At 39.9% G+C, this 14,821-nt stretch overlaps 2 protein-coding genes across 2 annotated transcripts in view; one reads left to right on the forward strand and one right to left on the reverse strand.

The window, feature by feature from the left end:
• Positions 1-9,360, reverse strand: part of ORC4 (origin recognition complex subunit 4) — a 407,571-nt gene extending 398,211 nt beyond the window's left edge. The window contains exon 1 of the transcript XR_012154244.1: positions 9,357-9,360. The gene's annotated coding sequence lies outside the window, so the exon portion shown is untranslated. The remainder of the gene's footprint in view (positions 1-9,356) is intronic.
• EPC2 (enhancer of polycomb homolog 2) overlaps positions 1-14,821 on the forward strand; it is a 159,739-nt gene that overhangs the window by 57,304 nt on the left and 87,614 nt on the right. The window lies entirely within an intron of this gene.

A 14,821-nucleotide genomic window follows, 5' to 3' on the forward strand; every position in this document is an offset into this window, starting at 1 on the left:
CCCTAGAATGCTCAGCACTTGTCCTTGTGCTGAAGATACTGCGCTTGTTTTGTGTCTATGCTTCTGTTACCTTCCAGCGAAGCGCCACTTCAAACGTACGATCAAAAAACTGTAACATGAGTAGCTTTCTACCCCCACTAAGAGAGGCCCCCTGAATATATGACATATATCTGTATCTGTGAATCTGGAGATTGTTTTATGAACAAACAACCATCATCACACCCTCATAATCACATTTTTTCACCTACTTGAGCTGCGTTTGCTTAGCATGTGAGAAATATATGTTATTCCAATGTGGGAGATCCAGGTTTAAAGCTGATTCTTACAAGCTTCTTGTCTCTTTATATTGTTTTCTGTGAGCTCCTATCATAATTAAATTATTACCATCCTTAACATCCATTTAACCTCTATTTGAATATGATACAATTGAATTATGTAAACACACCTAAAAAAATGAATTGCAGCATACCTTGTTCAGAGGACGTTTAGGATTCTTTCAGCGATGTCCCTATGAATTTCTTTATAGTGTTCATGCATTTTTTTTATATTTCAAACCAACGTCTATTTACAAGATCACAAACATGCAGATAAAAATGTAAAATAAGAGAATACTAAATGTTCACAGTTGGGTCATGATGGAATATTGTACACTGAGGTAATTCTCCATGTACATATTTGAAAAATTTGCATCAATGTCTTGCTTAGAAGTCTAGGGTTAGGGTGATGAGGTGGAAGATGTTAGTGCTAATTAAAGGCTGGATCAGAACCTGTTGGTGTGCTTGCTTGGTGGGTTTTCTGTAATGTGGTTTTTTTTTTCCTATTTCTGGTAAGAATGTCATTTAACTCAAATAATGTTTAAATAACATCAGGGATTAGACACCAAAAGAAGGACATTCTGAGTTGAAGCCGATAAGCATCCCAAACGATATCTATCTAGGCATTGCTGCATGCCTTTCCCTAGCATCCATAACTACATCCTTTAAGTTCCCCTGCCTTTTATAAATTAACTCAATCTTCCACAACGTTAACTATATAAATGATAAAATGGGTGGGTTTGGTCATATGGACTAAATGGTGTCAGAAACAGAAATTAGAAAAATAAATCCTATTGAGAGGAAAACATGAATATCCATAGACGTACTGTGAGCCATATCCTGAGGTCCTCACTCAGTGTTCACTCCATTCTTACTCAAGCAAATCTTGATTGATGTAAGGACTGAGTGAAACCTAAGTAAGTACTTTAGGATTTGCCCCATATGTAGTTATGTATACTCATCACATCAATTACAAAGTAACACGTAAGGACAATTCAACTGTTGAACAAATATTTTTGCCTGAGACATTATTTCTTTGATTTTGCCTTTCAGAAGTCAGTTCTTTTTTCTGAGGGTCAAGTACAAACAGTTTGTACTTGATCGTCTGGGTTCTATCAAAATCTGTAACATTTCAGAGAGAGATGAATAAATAATAAAATAATTTAAGGATTTGGCTTCAAGTTATAAAAGCAAGAATAAGTTCTAAATTAGAGTTGAAACTTTCTTCAGCTCATGGCTTCTGCCTGTGCACAGCAGCTCTCAGAGTACATAAAATAACCCAGTATCGTAAAGGGCCCTTGGTTTTTAAAAAAAGGCATTACATGCAATATATAGGCACAGTGCGATGAATTTAGGACCTAGAGCCACGTTGAAGTGTGAATATACTACTCAAATTTTGCTTGTTTTTCTAAGTTTAAGCAGTGAAAAAAAGGGAAAACACAAAGGGAAAAAGGTTATCAACATCTCTCATTTCATTTGTGTTAACTAAAGACAAAGAATGTCATGGAAATGTATGAGATGTCTATTTCTTGATAGAAAGGAAGCAGGGAAAGACAGAAAAATCACTGTTCTCATTTTACCTCATTGGAGGCATTCAGATACTATGATGATTGCCAAGGCCCTCTGACTACTATCCCATGCTGCTCATCTATGTGAGTCCTAATGATACTGCAGGGTATAAAATCAGAAGTGACTACAGGGATCTGGGAGTGTGGGGTGAGGGAGCTGGGGTCTCAGGCAGCAGTCTGATTGATCCTTCTGGTCAAGGGTAGGGGCCAATTGGAGACAGACACATCCTGGAAGTGAACATATGGCGGCATGGATAGAGTTGCCAGGAGAGCGTTGGCTTCTTTGATCTTGGCATGCTGTTCTGAGAAGAGATGCAGTCCACCTATCAAAGAAGGAACAGAGTATCTTTGAATACAGCGTGGCTAAGCTAGAGAGATGGACTTTAAGATTCGATGGGGGCAGGAGATAAAAGCCCACACATAAGTCCAGAACATGGGTGAAGGGTCACAATCTGGAGGCAACATGGGCAATCATAGCAGGGACAAAGGAGAGACAAGAAGGAATTTAGGGGGGGAATCTAATGAACATCTTAGATATCTGTATACTGATGCAAGATGTATTGGAAATAAACAGGAAGAACTAGAAAGATTAGTGAATAATCAAAATTATGACATAATTGGCATCCAGAGACCAGGTGAGATAATTCATATGACTAGAATATTGGTACGGAAGGGTATAGCTTGATCAAGAAGGACAGGACAGGAAAAAAGGAGGAGCTGTTGTCTTGTATATCAAAGATGTATAAACTTGCACTGAAGTTGAGATAGAAGTGGCAGACGGACTTGCTGAAAGTCTCTGTGGGTAAGGATTAAAGGGGTAAAAAATAAGGGTGGTGTCATGGTCAAGTCCACTATAGACCACCTAACAAGGAAGAAGAAGTGGATGAGGACTTTGGTGATGATAGAGGACTTCAACTACCCAGACAACTGTTGGGACAATAAGATAACATGGCACAGATTATTCAACAAGTACTTAGAATGTATTGGAGATAACTTTTTTTATTACAGAAGGAGTAAGTGACTAGGGAAGAGGTTGTTTTCATTTAGGTAGAAACTGTTTGTGAATTTGAAGATGGAAGGCAGCTTGGATGAAAGTGATCATGAAATGATAGACTTCATGATTCTAAGGAATGGTAGGAGCATAATAAAGACAATGCACTTCAAGAAGGCAGACTTGAGCAAACTCAGAAAACTGGTAGGTAAGTTCCTGTGGGAAGCAAGTCTAAGGGAAAAAAGAGTTCAGGAGAGTTAGACATTATTAAGAGCACAAGAGCAAACTATCCCAATCCATAGGAAAGATAGGAAGAAAGGAAAGAGAACACCCTGGCTTACACAGGAGGCTTCAATGACTTGAAACTCAAAAAAGAGTCCTACAAAAAGTGGAAACTAGGTCACATTATAATGAATTAATATAAAAAACCCCACAAGCATGTAGAGACAAAATTAGAAAGGCCAAGGCAAAAATAAGATTTAACTAGCTAGGGACATAAAAGATAACAAGAAAACATTTTACATATACATTAGATGCAAGAGGAAGACCAAGTATAAAGTAGGCCCATTACTCAATGAGGAGGGAAAGACAATAACAGAAAATGAAGCAATGGGCAAAGTGTTAAATGCTTTTTTTATTTGTTTTCATCAAAAATATTAGCAGTGATTGGACAACTAACATAGTGAACATGAGTGTAAATAGGGTAGGATCTGAGGCTAAAATAGGGAAAGGACAAGTTAGATGACTTCAACTCAGCAGGACCTGACAAAATACATCGTAGAATACTTAAGGAACTGGCTGAAGAGATCTCTGAGCCATTAGCAATTATCTTTGAGAACTCACTAAGTATGGGAGAGATCTCAGAGAACTAAAAAAGGGCAAATATAGTACCTAGCTATAAAATGGGGAATAAGGGTAACCCAGGGAATTAAAGACAAGTCATCTTAACTTCAGTACCCAGAAAGATAATGGAGCAAATGATCAGTTCGTAAACACCTAGAAGATAATAAGGTGATAAGTAACATCATCATGGATTTGTTATGAATAAATCATGTCAAACCAACCTAATATCCTCCTTTAACAGGATAACAAGCCTTTGGATGGGGGAAAGCAATAGATGTGATATATTTCAACTTCAGTAAGACTTTTTCTACTGTTTCAAGTTATTTTCTCTTAATCACACTAGGGAAAAATAGCCCAGATGAACCTACGATAAGATGGATACACATCTGGTTGGAAAAGTGTACTCAGAGTAGTTATCAAAGGTTCACAGTCAAGCTGGAAGGTAATATCGAGTGGGGTCCCTCAGGGATCTGTCCTGGGGCCGGTTCTATTCTGCATCTTCATAAATGATTTGGATAATGGCATAGAAAGTACACTTATAAAACCTGCAGACAATACCAAAGCTGGGAGGGGTTGCAAATGCTTTGGAGGACAGGATTAGAATTCTAAATGATCTTGACAAACTGGAGAACTGGTCTGAAATAAATAGGATGAAATTTAATAAGGACAAATGCATAATATTACACTTAGGAAGGAATAATCAGTTGCACAAATACAAGCTGGGAATGACTGCCTAGAAGGAGGGCTGCAGAAAAGGATCACAAACTAAATGAGTCAACAATGTAATACTGTTGCAAAATAAGCGAACATCATTCTGGGACTGTATTAGCAGGAGTGTTGTAAGCAAGACACGAGAGGTAATTCTTTTACTCTGCTCAACACTGATAAGGCCTCAGCTGGAGTGTTGTGTCCAGTTCTGGACACCACACTTTGTGAAACATATGTACAACTTGGAGAAAGCCCAGAGGAATGCAACAAAAAATTATTAAAGGTCTAGAAAACATCACCTCTGAGGAAAGTTTGAAAAAACTGGGTTTGTTTAATCTAGAGAAGACTGAGGGGGTACATGATAACTATCTTCAAGTACACAAAAGGTGGTTATTCTCCTTATCCAGTGAGGACATGACAAAAAGTAATGCGCTTAAATTGCAGCCAGGAAGATTTAGGTTAGACATTGGGAAAGACTTCCAAATTGTAAGGGCAATTAAGCACTGGAACAAATTACCTTGAGAGATTTAAGAACAGGTTAGACAAAAACCTATCAGGTGCTATAATAGTGGGAGCGGGTCCTGTGGGACCTGCAGGATCCCAGTCCCACATCAGAGCTCTGATGTAAATCAGGAGCAACTCCACTAGTCATTGGCATTACACTAACCAAAATCAGGTCATCAAGTCCTGTCTACACTAGGAATTTGACCAATTGTTGACAAAGCTTGTCAGCAATGGTTTCCCTTGTACTGGAACTGAAAATAGTTTAATGTATAGCATAGAGAAGATAATTCCATTTTCAGCAGCATTAATTTCTAGAATGCATTCTGTAACGGTGCTGAAAATGGTTTTATCTCATCTACACTAGCCATTAAACCAGGGGTGGCCAACCTGTGGCTCCGGAGCTGCATGTGGCTCTTCAGAGGTTAATATGCAGCTCCTTACTGAGGCACTGATTCCGGGGTTGGAGCTATAGATGCTAACTTTCCAATATGCTGGGGAGTGCTCAGTGCTCAACCTCCTGCTCTGCCCCCACTCCACTCCTTACCCTGAGCCTTTCATGCCCTCGCTCCTTCCCCTTTCCCCCCATAGTCTCCACTGTGGTGGGAGGGGGGAATAGGCACTGATTGGTGGGGTCTGCCAGCAGGCAGGGCTAGCCTTACCATGAGGCAAACTGAGGCGCCTGCCTCAGGTGCCAGACTGGGTGGGGTGGGACACCACTAGGACCCAGAATGTAGAAAATTGTGTCTGCTGCTGGTGCATATGTATTCTCTCTGCTCTAGATGCACAGAGATGGTGGAATGCTGTGCTGGAGGAAGGAGGGCACAAGAGACATAACAGGCAGACAGGAGAAAAGGTGAGAGGGAATAACAGAAAGCAGCAGGAGCTGCAGGGAGAGAGAGAAGGAGGAGCCTCTTATGTACCTCTCTAGCACCCCCCAGGAGCCTGGACTGATTAACACCAGCTTCTCAGGGAGCTTCCTGTTTCCTGCTGTTTCCCTGAACCCACTTGAGGAGAACAGGCAGTCAACTGAAGTAGTAGGAGCCAGTTAGGCCCTTAAGACGCTGATATCTTCCCTCATTCAGGCCCTGCTACCAGCCTGCTTATTTGTCCCCTTCAATTGAGTGTTGAGAGCCACTATAGCTGGCACAGAACAGGAGTCATGAGTGAAAGAAGAAAACACCCCTCTGGGGCAGCATTCAGAAAAAGAAAGAAAGCAAAGGAAGCTTTTCTATCTAAGCAGGAAGGAGCTCTCCTGAGATACATAGACACAAATGTTCACGGTGAGCCTTCCGGCCCCAGTGAGGATGTGAGTGGTGAGGAGATGCCTGATCTTCCAGTTAGTCAGAGTGCAAGTGACCTGGCACCTACTGCAGCATCCACATCTCCATCTCAAATGGATGTAACCAGGCACATTCCTGAAGAAAAGTGTAGATCAGAGAAGAGTTTGGTGGAGGTGCAAGAAACAGCCGCTGCTGAGTTTAGTTTCTTAAGTCTAGATGATCCAGGTCTGTGGACCCACTTGATCAGTAGCCTAAGGGACTTCATTGTACTGCCTGGGCCACAGAAAGTGAAAAATTTCATGTTCCCCAAAGACAATGAAAATAGAAGTTTCCATCCAACACATTACTGGCATGAAATCCCTAATGGTGACAAAGTGGAGAGACCATGGCTTATGTACTCAAAAACCCAGAATGCAGCATACTGGTTTTGTTGCAAACCCTTCCAGTCTAATGTTCCAGCCACATTGGGTTCTACAGGAAGAAAAGGACTAGAAAAATCTGGCTAGAAATCTGGTATGCCATGAGAAGGCAGCAAATCACCAGAGAGCATTCCATAAGTGGAAAGAGCTTGAGATGAGACTAAGGTTAAAGGCCACCATAGATTGCATCAGAGTCTCTTTACTGGAAAATGTTCTGAAAAGGCTCATTGCCATTGTGAGAATGCTTACTACCCAAAACCTTAGTACTGTATGGCACTTCAGATCAGCTGTATATGCCAAACAATGGAAACTTCCTTAAAATTGTGAAGCTGATGACTGAGTTTGATGCTGTACTCCAGGAGCATCTAAGAAGAGTCACCACCCAAGAAATGTACACACACCACTACCTTGGAAAAACCATTCAAAATGAGATCATACACTTACTGGCAACAAAAGTCAAACAGAAGATTGTGGCAGATCTGAAGTCAGCAAGATATTACTCTGTTATTCTGGACTGCACACCTGACATCAGCCATATGGAACAAATGACTTTACTGGTGCATTTTGTAACAACAACAGAACCTAGTGAAAATGTCCCTGCAATGGTGACTGTCAGAGAGCATTTTCTAGAATTTATTGACACTGATGATACTATAGGAGCTGGTATGACAAATGTGCTTCTTAAAAAGCTGAAAGATACGGGAATTGCGATAGCTGACATGAGAGGTCAGGGTTACGATAATGGTGCCAACATGAGAGGAAAGAACAAAGGAGCGCAGACACGGATCCGAGAGTTAAACCCTCAAGCTTTTTTTGTCCCATGCAGTTCTCATTCACTGAACTTGGTGGTCAGTGATGCAGCATCAGCTTCTAGTGAGGCTGCTGAATTTTTTAATGTAATTCAAAGCATCTATGTATTTTTCTCTTCATCAATGGCAAATTTTGAAGCAACATCTGGGAACATCATCTCTGACACTGAAACCACTGAGTGCCACACGATGGCAAAGTCAAGTGGAGGCGATAAAGCCTATCAAACACCAAACTGGGAAGATAGATGATCCCATAGTTACCATTATGGAGGATAATGCTATGACAGGAACTGTTCGTGGGAGAACAGTGGCAGAGGGAAATGGAATCACCAGAAACATACATAACTTCAAATTTCTGTGTCGCTTCATGTTGTGGCATGACATACTGTTTGAAATAAATGTTGTAAGCCAGAGATTCCAAGGTGTTGGCCTTGATACATCTGGAGCAATGGAACAACTGGACAAAGCAAAGTCATACTTACAGTCTGACCAGTCATATGAGGGATTTCAAAACCTTCTGAAAAGTGCACAGAAGTTGGCAGAGGAACTTCACACTGAAGCTATTTTCCCATCCATTTAAGAATACAAGAGTCACCGAAGAAGATGACAGTTTGATTACGAGGCACGGGATAATCCCATAAGAGACCCCAAACAACAATTCAAAGTTGAATTCTTTAACCAGGTGCTAGATTGTGCAATACAGTCAGTTGAAGAAAGTTTCATGCAGCTCAAGGAACACAGCAGTATATTTGGGATGTTGTATGATATTCCAAAACTCCTCACTATTCCTGAAGAAGACCTCCACCAGCAATGCAGGGCACTAGAGACAGTGTTGACATATGATGACATGCATGATATTGATGTGAGTGATTTAAGTGATGAACTGAAAGCCCCTTCAAGATACATTTCAGCAGGATCAACTCCAAAGGCTGTTCTGGAACATATATTACACAAATAAGATGACCACCCTCTTTCCAAATGCTATTGTTGCTCTGCACATACTTCTAACACTTCCTGTAACAGCTGCCAGAGGAGAACACAGCTTCTCCAAGCTGAAGTTAATAAAAACACATCTACTCTCCACAATGACACAGGAGAAGCTGGTCAGCCTTGCAGCCATCTCAATAGAGCATGAGCTGGCCCAGACTGTGGACCTTCAGCAGGAAGCAGTTCAAATCTTTGTAACCAAGAAGGCATGGAAAGCACTACTTTGATTATTCAAACAGATAAAAACGCCAGTGTTTACTATGCTGACTAGAAAAGTTACATTTGCTGTTCAGGCATTTGAAAGTTAAGTGTCACTTAAAATTTTTGAACAAGGCATTTTAAGTTGTTAGTTCTCCTTTATTGGGGTAGCAGAGCAGTACCATGAGAGGAATAGAACAGGAAGAAGGCAGAATTGAGACCTGTCAAAGTTTTGGCCCAAGCGAGGGGGCATGGGGGCATCATTTGAGCTCCCCGCCTCAGGTGCCAAAATGTTGTGGGCCGCCCCTGGACCAATGGTCCATCTAGCCAAGTATCCTGTCTTGCGACAGTGACCAATCCCAGGTGCTTCAGAGGGAATGAACAAAACAAGGTGATCCATCTCCTGTTTTCTAGGCCCAGCTTCTGACAGTCAGAGATTTAAGGACACCCAGAGCCTAGGATTCTATCCCTGACAGTCTTGGTTAATAGCCATTGATGGACCTGTCCTCCATGATCTTATCTAATTCTTTTTTGAACCCACAAATAGTTTTGCCCTTCACAACATCCCCTGGCAATGAGTTCCACAGCTTGACTGTGCATTGCATGAAGAAGTACTTCATTTTTTTGTTTTAAATCTGCTGCCTATTAATTTCAGGTTCTTGTGCTATGTGAAGGGGTAAATAATATTTCCTTAATCATTTTCTTCACATCATTCATGATTTTATAGACCTCTATCATAGTCCCCCTTAGCCATCTCTTTTCTAAAATGAACAATCCCAGTCTTTTTAATCTCTCCTTGTATGGAAGCTTTTCCATACCCCTAATCTTTTTTGTTGTCTTTCTACTATTTCCAATTCTAATATATCTTTTCTGAAATGGGGCAACCAGAACTGCATATAGTATTCAAGGTATGGGCATGCCATGGATTTAAATAGTGGCATTATGATGTTTTCTGTCTTATTATCTATTCCTTAATGATTCCTAATATTCTGTTAGTTTTTTTGACTGCTGCTGCATATTGAGCAGATGTTTTCAAAGAACTAGCCATGATGATGCCAAGATCTGTTTCTTGAGTGGCAACAGCTAATTTAGACCCCATCATTTTGTATGTACAGTTGGGATTATGTTTTCCAGCGTGCATTACTTTGCACTTATCAACATTGAATTTCTCTTTGTTTTGATTTAGTTTTGTTGTGAGTTTATTCTGTGTTATGTTTACATGTTTTGTTTTGGTTGTTAATTTTTGGCTGTTCTGAATGTTTAATATGCTATTTATTAAATGTAGACTGGTGACACCCACTATGGCAGTACAATTTTTAAAAATAAGTTAAAAAATGAAATGGAATCCCCTATCATAATAGGCACTGTAAAAATTGGTAACATAAATAAAATGAAAGGATATTTTCATATAATAGATGATCCAAGGGAAACATTACATTACATGTGTGTATTATACATACATACCTCTGTGTGTGTGTTGTATATATTTATACACACCATGTGTGGGCATATGTAATACATACGTCAAACAAGGTTGGCCCCATGCAGGTAGTAATTGGTTTTAAATTATTTTGTAAATAAAACACCTTGTTCCTATGGCAGTAAGTGCAAGAAATGTGTAATCGCAACTGTAAAGACTTTTTAAATGCCTATTATTTACCTGGTAGATTATTCTATTGGACCTATGTTATTAATGTATATCTGTGGGAATATTTCTGTGTTTGAGCACATGCAAAAAATTCTCCTTGTGTGTGTGTGTGTCACACACAAGAACGTAACGGTTTTCATGGAGTGGTCTATCAGATAATACAATCTCCATTTAAAAAGCCCCTAAGTATGCATTTAATTTTACAGTGACTGTTGCCATAGTAAGGAGGTGCTTTACTTACAATTCTAAAATACAAAATCGAAAGAAACATACCAACCTCTGGGCCTAATGCTGCAATCCCTACTCAGTCAAAACTTTTTGAAGTTTGCAGGAATCTTGCATGAGTAAGATCACAGAATTTGAACCTTAGCAATAGTGTGAATGTGTGTAATATACAGAACAAAGCACTGGAGAATATACTGCGAGAAACAGTCCACCACTAGCTTCAGGGGCTGGAATAGATGTGATTTAATAGATATTTCCCTGCCAATTTTGAACTTGTATGATATCCAGCCATGGTGGATTTTTCTAATAAAGATGATCAACAGTCAAATAGTTAACAAGCTTAATATTTATATGGTCATCAACAGAGTTAGCATACCACTGAGATAAATGAAAGCAGTTTACACCTCTGTTGTAGCACAGAAATAAAACTTCTTACAACAGCTATGGTTTTAGGCATTTTTCCTGTGGCCTCTAAGAAGGCAAAAATGTGGGTTTTTACAGTGGATAAAATTTACTTTTCACTCTGCTATAATAATAAAAAAAACTCCCTTTCCTAAACAACTAACTGGGGAAGGTACTGAAAACAGATAATTTCAGCTAAAAAGGCAAACATTGCAAAAAGTTCTGTGCATATGAAAACAGGAAGTTATAATGGAAAAAGTACAGAATTTTACCTATAGGGGTTGCTACTAGTGCCTACTGAAATGTATAGACTCCAACACATATTTATCCTATTTTGTGTATATGTACCTTTGTGTTGGCAGCTGTATTGTGCATCCTATTTTTAAATCTATTTGTTTTTAAAAGGTGAATTTACTCACAAAATGAGGATGTGATAGCTAGTTTTAAAAATACATTAATTCACACACACAGTGCAAGTTTCCACACTTGGCAATGGTAACATTACCATTTTTACCAGTTAATATCCATGTTTTTGCTATTCCAATCCTGTACCTCTCCTGAGGAAAGGTTGACACTTGTTTCTTTTCTGTTTTTTCCCCCCCTTGTGATGCAGTATGTGAAAAGTGTCTGTCTCTATGCAGATTGAATGGTATTGGCTCTAAATTCTGTTTGGATCTGTGTATGATTTAAATGATTTCACAATGGAAGTTGAGGAGACCAAATCCACCTATAGACCTTTAAGGTGATGACCCAGCATTTATTTTCTATAAACCCATTCCTTTTCATTCTGGGAAGCCTCCATAACCTTTAATTTAATCTTAAGTGATACTATAATCAATAATATGAACTTTAAAAAAAATATTCCATCTTCTCCTGGGTATCACATTGAAACCATTCAATCCCTGTCTGCCTCTCTTCCCTAAAATATCAGGAGAGACCTTCTTTCTGGTTGTCCTAAAACCCATTTGTACCTAGATCACCAGAGGAGAAAAGCTAGTGTAATAATCTGCTGTTACCCCTATTTTTGAGGCGGTCTTAATATAGGGCAGATCTATACTACAGCCTAAGTTGATATAACTTATGTCGCTCAGAGGTGTGAAAAAGGTCCCCTCCCCGAGTGATGCAAGTTTTGTGCTGTCCACATAGGCGCTATATCGGCGGGAGGGTGCTCTTCTGTCAGCATACAGTGGCGCAGCTGCACCGATATAGCGCTGGAGTGTAGGCTTGCCCTAATATAGGCTATTTAGAATCATACTGCGATGACATAAAAAACACAAGTTCTCAGTAAGAATGGCAATGGAAAAAAAAATCCTCAATGGATTACATGTGTCTCGCCATTTATGTTTCTAAAATATACTGGAGCTTACCCTGGTTTTAATAAAGGAGTTATCTTAACCAGTGCAAATAGCACATTTGACTGTCTATCCTACAAGTTTGCACGGGTGAACTTAGATCATTGGCTGGCCAGCCTGCAGTGCAGACAAGCCATTAATTTAACTTTGCAGCTACCTACATAAATAAAACTGCTTTGGGGGAACTACAGTCAAATACAGCCTATGCCACTGGTGAGTGGTATATCCTCTCTTCATCTGTGACACTAATACAAATAGAGTCTGCCATGGAAATCACAGGCACCTAAAACAGATTTGGGAGTAGTTTTCATGTATAGTATTAAGGATATTTCTACACTTAAAACACTACAGCTGTGCTGCTGCAGTAACATGTAAGTGTAGACACTACCTACACTGACAGGAGGAATTCTTCTTTCAGCATAGGTAATGCACCTCTTTGAGAGGCGGTAACCCTAATCCTTCCATCAACCAAGCACTATCTATACTGGGGGTTAGGTCAGCTTAAATACACCGCTCAGGGGTCTGGATCTTTCACACCCCTGAGCGACATAATTAAGCTGATTTAATTTTCTAGTGTAGACCAGGCCTAATTGGGTCTCATGAAAGGTCTAATCCATGTTACTAAATTCTACCATGCTGGGAGGCCTGGTAATAACACATGCCTGATGGCTTTAAAACACGCTTCAGTCATGACAGCGTAGATAGAACTGCAAAACTGTGTTTTAACTATGCTCCTATATTATGCTTACTTCTTGATCTTGCAAGGTTGAAGCACTATTTGATAACACTGTAATTAGTGTGGTAACTAACTAAATCAATATCTGCCATTCTTAAAACCATTGAACAGTGTTCTTATAAGGCTGTTGAAATGAAAATAGTTAGATAGAAGATAGATGAAGACAGTGCAATTGCTGTGGGGAGACCAAAGCTTAAATTTTGTAGAAAATTTCTTGCAAATTTTATAATTCTTATTGTGAATTTTGCTTGTCCTTAGCTAAAGAAAAGCTTTTCCATTAACATGTGGCATCACATACAAATGTATGGTTTTAAAAAGTCCCCTCAAAATTGGGGAAAATCCTCTCTGAATTGGGAGCATTGGGATGCCATTTTCTGCAAATATAATTGTCTCACTACCACAATTTTCTCCACTCCCTTTTTATTGCATACTGATTATTATTTGAATTACAGTGGTGCCTACGTGCCTCAGCAGAGATCAGTGATTCATTGTGCTAGATACTGTACAAATAGAAGAGTTTATAATCCAAACAGACTAGATAGACAAAAGATTGGAGAAAAAGTATTTTATCCTCATTTCAAAGTTGGGAAATTGAGAGAGAGACTGTGATTTTTCCAGTGTTACACAAGGTGTCTGTGCACCGGCGCAGGAGTTTAAATCTGACCATTTTTGGAGGGGCATGTTAAACACATGATGTTATGAGAAAACACAGGACACCCTCGCTATACTGAACCCCTGGGGCTCCAAGCCATTTGGCCTTTATAGCCAGGGGTTTGTTATAGCAAAGGGTGTGTGCGTGTGTGTGTGCAGAGCTCTTCCAGCATTGGCCTCAAGATTGCAGTGGGGGCACAGAGCTCCTCTGGCCCCAGGGCTGCCAGAGCTAGAGGAGCTCAGTGACCCTGCCAATGTGTTGGGGGTCGCATGGAGCCCCAGGGCCGGAGGAGCTCTGTGGTCCCACTGATTATTGGGGAGGCCCAGGCCCTGGGTCATCCCCACCTTCTGTACGCCCCTGAGTCTGTGACAGAGCTGGGAGTTGATCTCCTGAGTCCCAGTCCCCAGTGCCTTAACTAGAAGATTATTCCTTTTATTAGGAGTGTCTGACTTGTACTGTTTTTATTCTTCATCATATCTAAATGTAACAGCATTTTCTGTGTTCGTGAACATATTCTGTTTTAGGAGTTTAGATGTTCTTCCATTGGTGGGTAGGATGACAGTGTGCATCACACTATTTAATTTGTATCCACATTTCAGACAGCTAGCTAGTCCCCTGCATTATATTATCAACTGCTGTAGGAGAAACATGGAACCCTGAACTCAGGTATTTGACAGATACATGTACAGGACCTATAGCAGTCAATGAGAGTTTTGCCTAAGTGCTACATGATTAGAGACTATGATGAACCTCCTACTCCAAAGCTCACTGGAGTCCATGGAAAGATTTCAATTGATTTTAGTGGGCACTGGATCAGTCAAAATATGGCCAGATCTCAGTTGAGAATCTGGCCCAACAGCTTTCAGATGAGATCTATAATACAGGCTCTGACTGCTGTTGGTCAGTAAAGATCCCATTCATTTTCATAAATGTATGTATTTTAACTCAGGTGACCTAGTTAAATTCCTAAATAAGTAATTTGCAGTGGTGTACCTGTGTCAGTCCCAGGATATTAGAGACACAAGGTGGGTGAGGTAATATCTTTTCTTGGACTAACTTCTGTTGGTGAAAGAAACAAGCTTTTGAGCTACACAGAGTCTTCCTTCAGGTCTGGTAAAGGTACTCAATGTCACAGCTAAATACAAGGTGAACAGATTTTTTAGCGTAAACAATTAACACATTGTA

The sequence above is a fragment of the Lepidochelys kempii genome, chromosome 11 (assembly GCF_965140265.1).
Source record: "Lepidochelys kempii isolate rLepKem1 chromosome 11, rLepKem1.hap2, whole genome shotgun sequence".
Taxonomy (NCBI): Eukaryota; Metazoa; Chordata; order Testudines; family Cheloniidae; genus Lepidochelys; species Lepidochelys kempii.